General features: G+C 39.1%; 1 protein-coding gene across 2 annotated transcripts in view; it reads left to right on the top strand.

Moving 5' to 3' along the window:
- The window catches only part of C1QTNF7 (C1q and TNF related 7), a 104462-nt gene that overhangs the window by 76141 nt on the left and 11564 nt on the right, over window positions 1-16757 (top strand). Inside the window, exon 1 of one of the 2 annotated variants that reach the window (XM_023206932.1) lies at window positions 13732-13794. The exons of the other annotated variant lie outside the window; for it this stretch is intronic. The gene's annotated coding sequence lies outside the window, so the exon portion shown is untranslated. Of the gene's footprint in view, window positions 1-13731; window positions 13795-16757 lie in introns of those variants that run through there. 2 annotated transcript variants of the gene reach the window in all.

Here is a 16757-nt window from a genome sequence, read left to right as displayed (position 1 = left end):
TATAGATATAGATATAGATATAGATATAGATATAGATATAGATATAGTAGAGATGGGGTCTCACTACATTGCCCAGGCTGGTCTCAAACTCCTGAGCTCAAACAGTCCTCCCACTTCAGCCTCCCAAATTGCTGGGAATACAGGCATGAGCACCCGGCCTGTATATATTATTTTTAAACTGGAATAGATGTTACAAACTAGAGACACTATTTGGTAGCCTCCTTTTTCCATTAAGCAATATGTTAAAAAAGATTTGCCTTTGTCATTAAATGTTCTTTTAGTACATAGATTTTTAAGAACTGCAAAACAATCCTTTTGCTGATGTGCCATTGATTTAAGTAATCTTTAATTATAGAACAAATCATTTATAACATCAAAAAATGTTACACTGTGATTACCACTGTTGTAGAGCTTGAGTACTTTTTAAAAATTATTGTCTTTAAATTACATCCTAAGGGTGGAAGTGTTGGGGAAAAGGGTTTGCACGATTTTCAGACTCTTTATATATATTTGCCAGTATAAATTTTGCACTCCTAAAAGTTTATAGCACTTTATATTTGCATGAACAATCTATAAATGTGCCTACTCTTTAATTAGTTTTAATTCTTTGCATCTTTAATTCTTTGCATCTTTACCAAACTAATATACCATTAGAAATTATTTCATTTTGCTATTACTCATTAATTCATTGAACAAATATATATCCAGCTCTACACGCCAGGCTCTGTTTTAGAACTAGAGGCACTACCGTGAACACAGGCTCTGGCACTGGGCAGACAGGATCGGAATATTAGTTCTGTTCAACTCCCTCTGTGACCTTAGGCATGTTCCTCATCTGAGATTCCATTTCCTTCACTACAAAGTGCAGGCAAACCAACCCCCACTTAGAGGTGATCCTGAAAGTTGACCATGCTGATATGTACACAGTGCCTGGACCAGGCAGGGTACAGGGGCCTCTCAGTAGGGTGGGTTCCTTAGCTCCCCTTACCTGTAACCTGGGCAGCCACTCACTAGAGGCACCAGCTCTCTCCACGATACTCGATCCTGCCTTGATTGTAGGGACTCAGTTCTTGACCCTGAAGTGCTCTGCTGTCTCACACAACTCCTTTTCCATCTGAGGAAAGACAGACTAATTGTAAGAACCCACTTTCTGCAGTGTGTTATATCTCAGATTAGCATTGCATTATTGCATTGATTCTAATATAGGAACTGTGGCCGCAGCACACCAAATTGAGTCTCATGACCTCAAAGTCCTTCCACTTGTGTTAAAAGTCAGAGGAAAGAAAAATCTTCAGTGGAAAGAAAAATCAGCTGAAGTGCAGCCAACACTGCCTTCTTGCTTGTCTGCTGCATTCTCCCTAGTCTTAGCTGCATTTCCCTATACAAAAGATTTTTCAGGGATAGCCCAAGTAGTGACAGTTTTTGTTTTCCTACAGGTCTTTTATGTTATAAAGAAATTTAAAAATTATAAATTTAGCTAAAGATCCACCTTTTATTCTTTCTCTGTCTTTCAGTTAACCACTGAGGACCTGAAACTAGTGCATTTCATTCCCATGTATTCTTTGTAAATTTTTTATTGAAATGAACCTCTCATAATGTAGAACGAACCACCTTAAAATATGCAATTCAGAAGCATTTAGAATGTTAACAATCTTGTACAGCCACCAACTATATCAAGCTCCAAAACATTTTATCACTTCAGTAGAGAACCCCATACTACTAAGCAGCTATTCCCCATTTCTCACTCCCCTGAGCCCTTGACAACTATCAATCTGCTTTCTGTCTTTATGGATTTATCTATTCTGAGCATTTAATATAAAATGACTCATAAAACATGTGACTATGTTAGTCTATTCTTGCATTGCTATAAAGAGATCCCAAGGCTGTATAATTTATACAGAAAAGAGGTTGAGACCAGGCACCGTGGCTCATGCCTGTAATTCTATTCCTTTGAAAGGCCAAGGCAAGAGGATCACTTGAGTCCAAGCTTCGAGAACAGTCTGAGCAGCATAGTGAGAAGCTGTCTCTACAAATATGGTGGCACACACCTGTGATTGCAGACACTTGAGAGGCTGAGGTAGGAGGATTGCTTTAGCCCAAGAGTTGAAGGCTGCAGTGAGCCATGATCAAGAAAGGCTCTGTCTCAAAAAAAAAAAAAAAAAAAGAAAAAAAGAGAGAAAATAGGTTTAATTGGCTCACAGTTCTGCAAGCTGTACAAGAAGCATGGTGCTGGCATCTGCTTCTGGTGAGAGCCTCAGGAAGCAAAGGAGGAAACAGGCCTCTCACATGGACTGAGTGGGAGAGGGAAGGGAAGCAGTACCACATACTTTTAAACAACCAGATCTCTCAAGAACTCAGTCACTCTTGCAAGGACAACATTAAGCCATTAATGAAGGATCCATCCCCATGACCCAAACACCTCCCACCAGGCCCCATCTCCACCACTGGGGATTACCATGGGGGCAGAGAGAAGGTTCGCCAGGGTGAGCCTGCATGGACAAGCGCCCAAAAGGCTTCCAGCAAGAGGCTACATCTTACCCATCAGCACTTAAACAAAAGTCTGTTGAAAATCTCTCCACTTCTCTCTTTGTCCTTTGCAGCCACAGTGACCAGCCACGATCATCTTCGCCCACTCGGCTGCATCAGCCTCCCAACTTGCTCCCACCTCCCCTCCCGAGCCCTCTCTAATGCCTTCTCCATCATCGTTTTACGCACAACAAAGATCATGGTCTCCTCTAACCCTCTCATGGAACCCCACTGCCATTAAGATAAAAGCCAACCTCTTCAGGCCCTGAAATGACTTGACCCCTACTATTTTTCTGACCTCCTTTCTTACAGGCTATTTTGTCTTATAAGCTCCAACCCATTGTCCTCTCAGTTACTATAATTCCCGAAGTCCTCTCCTGCCCCAGGGCCCTCTCACATGCTGTTCTCCCTTCTTGTGAGGCTTTTATCCCATCCTCACCTGGCTAAGACATCCTCAGGTATCCCCAAGTATCTCATCCTTAGAGTGACTTTCCCTGATCTCCCAAACCACAGTAGGCACTCCTTTTAATCTCTTTCACCAACCCCTCTTCTTTTCTTTTGTAGTGCTTGTCTCTCTTTAGTTTATATAGGTATTTACTGAAAAGAGGTAGCAAAATATAGTAGTTAAGAGTCCTAAGACCACATGGCCTGAGGCAGGTTATTTACCTCTTGTGCCTCAGTTTTTCCATCTGAAGAATGAAAAGAACAATAACAGTATCCTTCTCCTGTGGTTGTAGAAAGACTGAGTTGGTATATGCAGAGCCCTCAGCACAGAGTCTACCCAGAACCCCTGAGATTGTGTAAGCAATTTGGGGCATTTATGCAAAATGACCTTTGAGATGCCACCCAACTCAAAAATGGTACAATTGCCAATACCATTGTGGAACAAGCTTTGACGCTGTCTTCACAGCACAGGTTAGCTTCACTAACCTTTAAAGCTACTTCCAAATCTGAGATTCTGTGGCTCTGTCTGTGTTCCAGGGACAAAAGGTGCCTGACTGTGGGGGAACTTACATTCCCCAGGATTTTGTTTTTATACAGGGACGGGGCAGTGTAAATTCACACAACCTTTTGGAAAGCAGTTTGGCAGCATGTACCAAGAAAGACATAAAACATACAGACCTTTTGTCCAATAATTCCATTTCTGGGAATCTATCCTAAGGAAATAATCCTAAATAGGGATAAAGGCTTATGCACAAAACCTTCAATGTAATCTCATTTATACTAGGAAAAAATAGAAACAGCTTAATTGTCCCATAATAGGAGAGGAGGGGGTTAAATAAATTATTGTACAACTGCTTACTGGATATTGTTTGGCCATTAATTGCTCTAAAACATAACAGGGGAAACACTTATGATATAATATTAGATTAAAGAAAAAGCACACAGCAACCGTGCATAGGTACTATTACAAATCTTTGAACATGACCTATGAATACAAGACCTATGAATACACAGAGAGAACAAAAATAACAGAAAGACAGAAACCAAAGTGGTAATAGCAGTATAGTTCTGAGAAATAGAACTATATAAATAATTATTTACTCTTGTTTTTCTACCTTTTCCTCCTGATATTTCGTGTGTATATTTAAAACAAAGTACAAATAGTTCCATAGGACAATTATAGAAAATACACGAGGTTTAAAAAAAAGTATATATATTTTGATCAAAAAGTGTATATGAATAGGAAAAAATATTAAAAGGAAATCACATACATATACACACACACACACAAACATACACAAACATGGCCAAACAAAAACCAAACAAACCAAACCTCTGCCTAATCTTCTAGAATCCCATTATATTAGAATCCTCACCAGTTGTGGGGTGGTTTTCTTACCTATCTTTGCCCAAATCTGCTTCATTTTTGCTGCCTCCCATCCTTTCTCCAGATAGCAATCCAAGAAATCTATCTATTAATAGGAATCATATATGGTTCTCATCACTCACAAACTCTTCACTGGCTTCTTAATGCCCTGAAGATAAAGTCTAAGTCCCCCAAGAAAGCTTAGCCTCAATATCCACAGCCTCTGCAACGGGCTCCACCCTCTACCCTTCTTCCTCCTCACTCTTCTTCAGCCTCCCGAGCTTTCTCACTCTCTCCAAGGTGCCTTGTTCTCTCTCAATGCCAGGCTTTTACTGAACCATTAGCTCTCCCTGAAGAAACTACTTATTCCATTCTGGCACTTATTTTCTCAGACACCTTTCAGTCATCCTTCAGTTTTCAAGAAATTGCTTAGAAGTTCCATCCCTAAGGAGAGTGTTTCTGATCACATAGATGAGATTATCCTGAAAACAGATCTAAAGTGCCTCCAAAGACATGCATTTCCTAGTCCCAACAAGAACGTAAACTCTAAACACTATTGAAAGAAAAAGGAATGCCTGTAACTTAAATATGCTCTTCCCTGCACCAACAGAAATCAACATTTTTTGACTAGCACGAATGTGTCAGTCAACAAGGTTCATTACTTCATCAAACTTTATAACAACCTTACTTTGTTTGGACATTTTTAAAATTTCAGTTTATAGAAGAGAACACTAAGGTTTCAGAGGGGTAATCCTCAGAGTCTCTTGCCCAAGGCAATTTGCTCAAGGTCACATGGTTGGACAATGATGACTTTGTCCTTCAAAGCCAGCAGTCTTAATCCACAAAGAAATGTCAGTGGGAAGGGGGAAGACATGAAGATTCCTGCTAGTTTAGACTCTAGGGTAACATTCCATTGCTTTGTCTTTTTTTTTCCAAACCTCAGTGCTCAGTTTTCCTCCCCAGGACACTATGAGTCATTGTTGGATTTCCCAGCTCTCTCTCCAATGTGATGGAGTCTGCTGAGGACATCGTTTTGGCTGGAAGTGAATGTGTATGCAAGAGGCACCACCTGCCGCTAAATCTTTGCCTTTGTTGGGTCTAATGTAGCTCTTGACCCTGAACTTGGCTCATGTCCTCAGGCACCCTCCCCACAGAATGCCTCACATGTTGTTAGCAATAAACAAAGCACAGAACATGGACACCCCCATTATCCGGATAAACGTTTAGAAACACCAAAATGTTCAAATAGACCTGAGATGCCCGAAAGAAAAAGAGAGTTGAAGAGCTTTTTCTACTAAATAATAAATGTAAGGTATTAGCACAGTATTGTTATGCTCACCACTATTTTTATGCCTACATAATGTCACAAAGACACTCTCAAATTCTGTGGCTGGAATGGTTTGCATCATTGAGTGGAGGCATTGCTTCCAGGCCTCTGACCTTTGGATGGTTTTCAGGTGCAAACAAGAGGTGCATAGAGAACTCAGGATAGTCAATGGCACTTGTCAAAGAACAGTAGCCAAAGCTCAGTGGTAAGAACAGTGGCAGCTATGTCAGCACTATTCACCCACTTCATGTTTATAGAGCACCCACGAAGTGCTAGGCAACAGGGACTCATTTTCTGTGGATTATTTCAATTAATCTTTACAACAATCCAAGGAGCCAAGTACTATCACTCTCCTCATCTTAAACCAAGAGTTTGGTTTGAAGGTCAGACAAATCTGGGTTTGAATGCCAAATCTATCACTCAGTAGCTGTGTGACCTTGGGCCAGTTCTCTCATTTAGAAACTTCAGTTCCCACATCTGTAATAAGGGGATAACAATACCTACTTCACTAAGTGGTCAGGACTCACTGTAGGTAGCACATAGTAGATGGTTAATAAACATATAGATACAGATATTTAAAATTTGTGGTACAACCATACAATGGAATACTACTCAGCAATGAAAGAAACATGCAACACAAATGACTCTCAAAAACATTATGTTAAGTGAAAGAAGAGAGCCTCAAAAACCCACATATTGTAAGAATCTATTTATATGACACTCTGGAAAAGGCAAAATTACAGGACAGATATATGATCAGAGGTTTCAGGCAGCCAGGGTGGAGGAGATTGACTACAAAGGGACAAAAGGGAACACTTTGGAGGGAATGAAAATGCTCTGTATCTCTTTTTTAGTGGTGGTTACACAATTGCATACATTGGCCAAAAGTCATCATATTTACCAAATTTTACCAAAATCAAAAATTTACCAAAAGGGTACATTTTACATGTTAATAATTATACTCTAATAAATCTGCTTTAAATAAAAAAAAAAAAGGATATTGCTCAGATATGACAGCAAAGGAGCTTCGTAATCCAGATTCCTTGGGATTTGGCAGATTTTTTATCTCCAGTTCATTGACCTGAACATGCCTAGTTGTTCTTTTTCATATTTGCCTATCCAATAATTCATCCTACCTTCCCCAGGGCAGAATAAATCAAGAGGTGAGGGAGGAAAAGAGTATACTTGGAAAATCCTTCCTCCTGAAGACCAAAGGTTCAGGGAAAATGTATTCTCATCTAATATCTACCCTAACCTAGTATTATTTCATCTAATATTATTTCCTGTCCATTCAATGCTAAATTTCCAAATAGCTCAGTGGGTACATGGAAATTCATTATCTACTTGATCTCTATTTTTTAATATGTTTAAAACTTTTGATAATTTTTTTTTTTTTTTTTTTTTAGAAAGGGTCATGCTTTGTCACCTAGACTGGAGTGCAGTGGTGCAAACATGGCTCACTGCAGCTTCAACATCCTGGGCTCAAGCCATCCTCCCACCTCAGCCTTCTGAGTAGATGGGCCTATATATGCACTCCGGCAATGGCTGGCTATTTCTTTTTTTTTTTTTTTTTTTTTTGAGAGATCGGGTTTTGCCATATTGCCCAGGCTGGTCTCAAGCGATCTTCCCACCATAGCCCCCCAAAATGCTGGGATTACAGTCATAAGCCACCACGTTTGGCCACCTTTCTATAAGTTTTTAAGTTTTTTATGTTTTAAAATACGAGAAGTGACATTTTGGGCAAGGTAAAGTATTATGATCCAGGATAAAGCTATATTGTTAATTCACATTTATCCACAATCATGGATATTTATGTAGATTAAAACACTGGATTGTCTTCTACATGTGAAGTTAGGAACCAGGTATCAGTGAAGGCTGTAGAGCAAAGACTCTTTTGGCCATCCTGCAGGGACCTGAGTTCCAGTTCTGGTTTAGCATAAATAGGTTATTTGGGCAATTCACTTCTTACTGAATCTGGCTTTTTATCTGTGAAATGGGAAACTCAAGCAGATAACCTCTGAGATCCCTTCTTCTCTAACAGTGTGAAATTCCCAGTGCAATGTAAGAACTGTGAGTTGAGATCCTGTCTTCTGCTTTCAAAGCTGTATGTTCAGGGCCCAGCACAGTGCCTGGCACACACAGGGGTCAATGACATTTGTTCATTCCATGAGTCAGTGAATTGCCTTTTTTAAATATGCAAACTCCTTTTCTCATAAGAACCCACCTCTTTTCCTGCAATGAAAGCAGATTCAGTTTAGAAACCAAACTGAGTTGTTTCAGCTGGTTGAAGTCAGCTTGAAAAGCCAGGAAAGTGGCAGCAGGTACCACCTCTACCTGGTCAACAGCCTGGTTCACGAAATCCCACTTACAGCCTTTCTGGGGAACTTACTGACCCCTGGATAAGGATCAGAACCTCCCATGGCCAACAGAGCCCTGCTTGGCCCAGGCGCATCCTCCCTGCAGGCTCATGCCTGCCTTTGCTCTTTCCCACTAGCCTCCACTCAGCATCATCCTCTTCCACCTCAGGGCCTTTGTATATGGCATTCTCTCAGCCTCGATGTGTTTTTCTGTGCTTCTGCCAGGTTCATGCCTACTGTTTTTCCCCCTTTTAGGTCAGATGTCATTCCTTTAGGCAAATTCTCTCTTTAGGCAAGATTCAACTGGGTCGTCCAGCGAAACACTCCACAATATCCGTTATTTTTTCCTTCAGAGCATTCTCCAAAAGTTATTGAATTTATCAAATGGTATTAACTGTCCTTCATATGATATGAATAACAAATAATCTCATTTTTCTTCCATCATTTGTTCTTGCCAAATTCTGTTGGATCTTTCTTCCTTGCCCTTTCATGACATCTCAGGCAAATTTCTTGGCTTTCTGGTAATTTCCAGTTACATGAACAATTTTATTAGTCAATTGTGACTCATTTTCAGATATTAAAAAGACAAATCTAAATCAAATTTTCTATTTTATATCCAATACAATACTTGTCCATCTCCATGACTGTAGTTCAGGATATGCTATACCCTTTCACTCTTCCCCATCTCCTGCCACCTCCTTTCACTTTCAGCTCCTCTTGAGTCAGGTCAGAGAGTAGAGAATCAGGAAAAAAGCACTGAATTATTTTTACTTAATAAGTGCTATTTGTATGATCCACTCCTGGCTCCAGTGTCTGCTGCTGTGCACTCCAGGTAGCCAAATGCTGGCTCTTTCGGGGTGAAGGTGTTCCTTGGTTGATAGCTTGCAGTGCTCCCACGCCAGCCTCAGCTTCTGTACTCAGTGATACACCCAGCGACTTCTCAGTGGCCTCCTCCGACTAGGAGGACTTGTTGGCTCAGGAGGTCCCATCAAGATGGCCCAACTCAGCTGCCTTCCTCAGTACCATCTCTCTCTTAGGGAGGGCATATATTCTTGCCTCTCTGACAGCTGCCCCTGCACTGCTTTTCCTTCTCCACAACTCTATCTTGATGCCTCTCTTCAAACACTAATCCTTTCTGAGTTTCTAGTTTTCTCTTATGTGGACTGAAAATGGCTGATGGTGACTGCCAGATCCAGCTGGATTTTAACAAGTTCTAAGTCGATGTATGAGCACTGGTTGCCTATCATTCTCTGCTTTGTGTTCTCAGCTGAAATTCCAAGTGGATGGGAATTCCCAATTCATATCCTGTTAAGCATAGTTCTGTGATTATTTCATAAATACCTCTCTTCCCCACTAGATTTTGTCTCTACAAGGACTCTTTGTTTGCTCTTTACTGAACACTCAGACCAAGCATTCAGCATCTGACATATAGTAGCAGCTAAATAAATACGTGATGAAGTAATAAATAAAAGAACAGGATGAGACACAAAGAAGACCAGATTCGTATTACTACAACTCCCTGGTTTGTAAGGACAAGCAGATAAGACATCATTTGAGCAAGAGTAGAGAAGGCAAAGATTCCTAGAGCCTGGCTGCCCATTGGAATCACCCATAGAGCTTTTAAAAAATATCAGTGCCTAACTTCATCTGCTGATGTGCTCATTCAGTAGATCTAGTTAAGAACCAGTGAGCTAAAGTGCATGAGAGATCCAAATTATGTGCTAGAAGGGTTCAGGAGAAGACAGGGTTGTACCTGGTTGAGAATATCAGGGAGACTTTCTGTAGAAAGTGATGCATACAGAAGATAAATGTGAACAGATGGAGAAAGAGGCATAGGGGAGACATGGTTGGTAATGGCTTGCAGCTACTGGAGATGATATAAACAAGGCACTGAGGTTAGAAAGAGAAGATTCGATTCCCAACAGAACCCAGGGCACCCATGGAGAGGAGAAGGAAGAAACAAGGGATATGCAACTGCAAGTTGTTTGGATGCAAAAAATGTGGTCTTTTAAAGTTAGCAACAACCTAGGAAGTAAATATGTTAAGTGGTTAGGTGTGTCAATTGTGGATCAGACTGTCTAAATTACTCAGCTGTAGAAGGAGCATAATGCAATTACTCACCTCAAGAAGTTATGATGGGGATTAAAGAAAGTGATGCTTGTCATGTCTTAGCACATTGTACATGTTCATTACATATCAGCTAGAAACTTCTTTTTAAAATAATTCTACTACCTAGAAAAATGGTGTGTGAGTGTGTGTGTATGTATGTGTGTAGTGGTGTGCAGAGCTAGTTTACACCTGCCAGCAAGGACCAATTCTACAATTCTACATTCTATAACTTCCCAACTCTGCATTCAGTGAAGGTCAGATTGTTAGCTTGAAACTGACCATGTCGGGGGTATTCACTCAAAGAAAATTAACAAAAGCTACAAATCTGAACCTTCTTTTTGAGAGCTAGGTTAGTGGCAAACTGTTAGGTGCTCTGGGAACATTGATGGGATTGGAATGGAATGGACCAAATTCAATTGAAAAGTAAATAATGATATAGGGAAAAAAAGGCACACAAGTTGAGAAAGGAAGATTATCTGCCTAGGAAAGATAAAATAAGACCCCGTCATTGGGGTGAGTGGCAGGTAAAAATGGAATCTGACTTTTATTCTGAGTCAATACTTCCTTCAGCATATTTTTCTACCCATCACTTCACCACTACTTCTAAAATAAGTGTGAAAATAACTGAGTGAAATAGACACTGACAAGCTTTATCAACATTTGAGGTTCTGAAAACTCTCAGAGACATTTTCGAAGGTTCATTCTCTCTGGGAAAAAGAATGAGTTCAGAAAGACATAGATTACAATAAATTATCTGAGATGAGAAATAATAAAAAAGAAAAAGAAAAAATCCAATTTGTATTGAAGAACAGAGAAAATACTGTAATACTTTAATGATACAAAAAATCTTATTTTGTTGGTGCTGGGAAAACCGGCTAGCCATATGTAGAAAGCTGAAACTGGATCCCTTCCTTACACCTTATATAAAAATTAATTCAAGATGGATTAAAGACTTAAATGTTAGACCTAAAACCATAAAAACCCTAGAAGAAAACCTAGGCAGTACCATTCAGGACATAGGCATGGACAAGAAGTTCATGTCTAAAACACCAAAAGCAATGGCAACAAAATCCAAAATTGACAAATGGGATCTAATTAAACTAAAGAGCTTCTGCACAGCAAAAGAAACTACCATCAGAGTGAACAGGCAACCTACAGAACGGGAGAAAATTTTTGCAGTCTACTCATCTGACAAAGGGCTAATATCCAGAATCTACAAAGAACTCAAACAAATTTACAAGAAAAAAACAAACAACCCCATCTAAAAGTGGACAAAGGATATGAACAGACACTTCTCAAAAGTAGACATTTATGCAGTCAACAGACACACGAAAAAATGCTCATCATCACTGGCCATCAGAGAAATGCAAATCAAAACCACAATGAGATACCATCTCACACCAGTTAAAATGACGATAATTAAAAATTCAGGAAACAACAGGTGCTGGAGAGGATGTGGAGAAATAGGAATACTTTTACACTGTTGGTGGGACTGTAAACTAGTTCGACCATTGTGGAAGACAGTGTGGTGATTCCTCAAGGATCTAGAACTAGAAATACCATTTGACCCAGCCATCCCATTACTGGGAATATACCCAAAGGATTATAAATCATGCTGCTATAAAGACACATGCACACATATGTTTATTGCAGCACTATTTACAATAGCAAATACTTTGAACCAACCCAAATGTCCATCAATGATAAACTGGATTAAGAAGATGTGGCACATATACACCATGGAATACTATGCAGCCATAAAAAAGGATGAGTTCATGTCCTTTGTAGGGATGTGGATGAAGCTGGAAACCACCATTCTCAGCAAACTATGGCAAGGACAAAAAACCAAACACCGCATGTTCTCACTCCTAGGTGGGAATTGAACAATGAGATCACTTGGACACAGGAAGGGGAACATCACACACCGGGGCCTGTTGTGGGATGGGATGAGGGGGAAGGGATAGCATTAGGAGATATACCTAATATAAATGATGAGTTAATGGGTGCAGCACACCAACATGGCACATGTATACATATGTAACAAAGCTGCACATTGTGCACATGTACCCTAGAACTTAAAGTATAATAATAAAAAAAAGGAAAAGGAAACCTCATTTTGTGTGGTAAGCAACATTAAAGAGAAGTTAGAGAAGTTATGAATGACAGAGAAAAGAAAATATGAATATCCACAAACTGTATCAACACTTTAAGGCAGCAAAATAAGAATGCATCTATTCTTTTATTGGTCTACAAATCCATCCACTTCTGAGCCCCCTGGCAGAGATGGGGCTACTCCAAAGAAGAGATAATGGAAAAAGCCCACTTAATAAGTTATCGCTTATAAACAAATAAATGAACATATTAAAAGGCTGTATCACCTGAAATTAAGCTTGTAAATGGGTGACATCAGACACCATCATTTGGTTCGAGAATATTAAGAACTATGAGAAACCCTGGAAATAATCAAGGCAACCATTTTATTTTGAAAATGAGAAAACAGACCCAGAGACTTTATCTGATTAAAATTTGACTCTAATTCAGCAATAAGTTATGACTAGCTTCTATGCTCAAGACATTGTTTTGACCATACTATCATGGCATTAAGATTTTGGACAACCAACAAATTCAAAGGACCATTTCCTCCAGTGTGGCGAGTGGATCCCAAAGGCAAAATTAAGTTGATCAGAATGGGGAGCCCAGCAATCTCCTTGGTCAAATGTGTGGTCAACGTCCACTTCACCAACTCTGGAAACATTCCTTTCAATAAGAGTTCTCATTGCTTGAGAAGAATGAGAGGAAAATAAAGATAAAAACAAGATTTTTTTCAGCTGTCTAATTTCCATAAATGACATCATAAATTATATATTGCTGTTGCCAAGGAAATATAAGAAATACACAGCAGAGGGAAACAAAGAAATTGATTGCACCATAGACGACTAGTCATATGCTTTGGAGAATCATTCTGCCTTTTGAGATGTTATGATCAGTTCTTTAGAGGCACAAAGACATATTAGTTTTCTAAAAATACCCAATCATTTATCCATTCAGCAAAGAACAAAGAAAACAAAATCAGTACAATTCTCATAACCCTCTTTCTTTTCACAGCACATAGAATGAGGGGCTGTTTTCCTGCCATATTTACCAAGAATAGGGACAGTGCTCATTATTCCACAAGACACCATCCTAGGTCCAGAATCTAAAGGCTCTACCTCCAAAACTCTCAAATACAAAATGGCTTTTTTCTCTAAGTTAACAACTAATTTCCAGTCAGTGAGTAATTTTTTTCCTGAAACATTCACTCAGTGGAAAACAAAGAGGGAAAAAATTAAGTAAACAAATCTGAAAAAGAGGCCACAACACACAGAGATGGAGAAGCTCTAAACTTACCACTGAAGGAAAGCAGGCACTTAAAGTTTATCCCAAACAAAACTATAATTTTAACTGGTCCCCAAGTTGAGCCTCACTCGATGAATGACTTCCAGGGCCTTTGGCTCTTTGGGACTAAATGAGAAAATTATTTTTAGCACAACTATTTGGAAATCTTTGAGAACTTGGATCTGTTATTCTGTCTGGTACCAAAGCAAGTTTTTCACTGAGCTCTCATGAAAGATCCTCAGTCTCTTGTGGATTTAGAATCCTGCAGCAGCCCACCATCTAAGAGCAAGGTATGGTGTTTACTCTTTTTTTTAGAATTTTGGCAAATGTAGATGGAATGGCCTGTTCTCGTGATGGGAGCTTTTTAGCTTGTTAAACAGATGATTCTGTAGGAAGATTCCATAAAACTAAAGACCTAGCTTCAAATCTCTGGACTGACACTAGCTTTCTAACCATAGACAAGTTGTGGGACTTCTCTGGACCTTGGTTCCCCCATCTAACCTACCACAGGGGAGGATGATACGGGCTTAGCATTGCTCTCTAGGATATAAAATGTGTTGCAAATGTCAGGGTTTTTTAAATCATTGTGCCATAAAGCAGCTAAAACTTTATCAATAATGAACTTTTGACAATAATAAATATTGATGAATATTTTTTCTTCATTGAGTCTCTACTGTAGACTAGTCTCTGTCCTAGAGTTCACATTTTAGTGAGGAAACAAGCAAGTCAATAGATAGCCATAACACAGTGTAATTGTGTGGCCTTGCAGGGACTTGAGTAGTGCCAGGAGGAGAAGGAGGTTAATTCATGGCAAACAGGAAAAGCAGTTCTGCAGAGGAAAATTGGAGCCCCCAAAGGCAAGGCACTGGTGAACAACAACATAAAAGGAACTGAGGCATGAGCAGCTCAGGTCTCCATCCTTTCCCAATCACAGTGCCACTCCCGGTGCAACAAGAGAAGCACAGAGCCTGCTGTTGTGAAATCTCCACCTCTGCAGGCCAAAGAAATGTCTCATTTTGGCTTTCCCTGGTTACCTATTCTCTTCTTAATGATTTCCAGGCAAAGCACACTTCAACTTGAATTAATTATCAAGTCCAGCCCGTCGTCATGAACTAATACATTATATATAGTTTCCCTCACATGATGTAGGGACAAACTCAAGTGTTTGAAGACAAAAGAACTCAGTTCAAATTCTGGCTGCACCATTTCATGCCTGTGTGGACTTGAGCCCACCAAGTATCAATGTTCTTACTTGTAAAGTGAAGATAATAGCACTTACTTCATAACAAGTGGTGTGAGGATAAAGTAAAGAATGTCCTTAAAACACCTGGTACAGAAATAAGAATACTGGTCTGTCCCTGCATTCCAATTCATTTTTTTATTCAGTTTTTTTTATTATGGTAAAATACACATACCATAAAATTTACCACTTCAACCATTCTTATGTATACAGTTCTGCAGCATTAAATACATTCATATTGTTGTGCAATATCATCACCATCTCTCCAGGACTTCTTCATCTTCCCAAACTGAAACTCTGTACCCAAGAAACTATAAATTCCCATTCCCCTCTCCCCTTCTTCTTCCAACAACGAGCATTCTACTTTCTGTCTCAATGAATGTGACTACTCTAGGAACTTTGTGTAAGAGGAATCACACAATATTTGACCTTTTGTGACTGACTTATTTCACATAATATAAGGTCTTCAGGGTTCCTCCACGTTGTAGCATGTGTCGGTATCTCCTTTCTTTTTAAGGCTGAAGAAGATTCCATTGTATGTGTAGACCAGGTTTTGTTTACTCATTCACCTTTCCATGGATACTTGGGTTGCTTCCACCTTTTGGCTATTGTGAATAACACTGCAGATATTGCTGTGCAAATATCGGTTTGAGTCCCTGCTGCTATGAACATGCATGTGCAAATATTTGAGTCCCTGATTTTACTTCTTTTGGATATATGCCCCAAAGTGGAATTGCTATATCATATGGTAATTCTCTTTAATTTTTTTGAGGAGTCACTATATTGTTTTCCATAGGTGCTGCACCATTTTACATTCCCACCACCAATATATTTTATTTTTACAAGAAAAAAATATACTTGAAGTCTACTTACACTGGGGAAAAAATAATATGCTATTTACAAAGGGATCTCAGTCTATGAACATGTTTTCCAGGAGTTCAGTCTTTGTACTGAGTTAATCAGTATTTCTCTAAGTATTTTCCGTGGCTAGTTTAGCAAGAACAAAGGGTTCCAGGATTAAATAAATTCACAAAATACTATATACAACATTTCTGCCTCAAATATAAACACATTAACATGGAGGCTCATGAATCTAAAGTAACACAAATTAAATTTTTTAAATGTGTTTTAAAAACAAAAACCTGTTGCTTTGTAATCCCTACAGAAAAATAGGACCGAGGATTATTTACAATTAGCATCCAGGACAGACGTGTTCAAGATTAACAGTTTTTCCAGGCTGAGCGTGGCAGCTCACTCTTGAAACCCCAGCACTTTGGGAGACTGAGATGGGCAGATCGCTTGAGTTTAGGAGTTCAAGACCAGCCTGGGTAACTTGGCGAAACCTCATCTCTCCAAAAAATACAAAAGTTAGCCAGGTGTGGTGGCACACACCTGTAGTCCAGCTACTCATGGATTCAACTAAATGTTTTAAAGCATGTTGTATGTGGAGTGACAGCTAAGGGGTATAGGTTTCTTTTTGGAGTTTTAAAATAGTCTTTAATTGGATTGTGATGTACATTGAGTTGCACACTTTGGTAAATTTTATGGTGTGCAAATTATATCTTTATAAAGCTGTTAAAAATTATTATAATGTTTATGAAATTGTGACCCACATAGTTTATTCCCAGTCAAAATAACCACGTTCACTGCAAGGCAGTGGGGGAGTGAGTAAAGAGTGGATTATTCAATACAAGGAGTTGAAAATATAAAGTTGTATCCCTACCTCACACTTTTTATCAGAAACATTCTGATGGAACAAATTTTTAAATGTGAAAAAAATGAAACAAAAATTGAAAGAAAAGCACAAGGATTCTTTTCAGGACCTTAAAGTGGTGAAGGCCTTCTAAACACAATAAATTGAACCTCAAAAAATAGTTTCATGGTAAAAATATTTTCAAATACATGAGGAAAGACAAAGGACAAACTGGGGGAAATTATTTGCTGCTCATGTCATAAGCCATTTGTAGATAGATAGATAGATAGATAGATAGATAGATAGATAGATAGATAGAT

This window comes from Piliocolobus tephrosceles, chromosome 3 (assembly GCF_002776525.5).
Source record: "Piliocolobus tephrosceles isolate RC106 chromosome 3, ASM277652v3, whole genome shotgun sequence".
Classification (NCBI taxonomy): domain Eukaryota; kingdom Metazoa; phylum Chordata; class Mammalia; order Primates; family Cercopithecidae; genus Piliocolobus; species Piliocolobus tephrosceles.
This window is presented reverse-complemented; position numbering and strand designations above follow the sequence as displayed.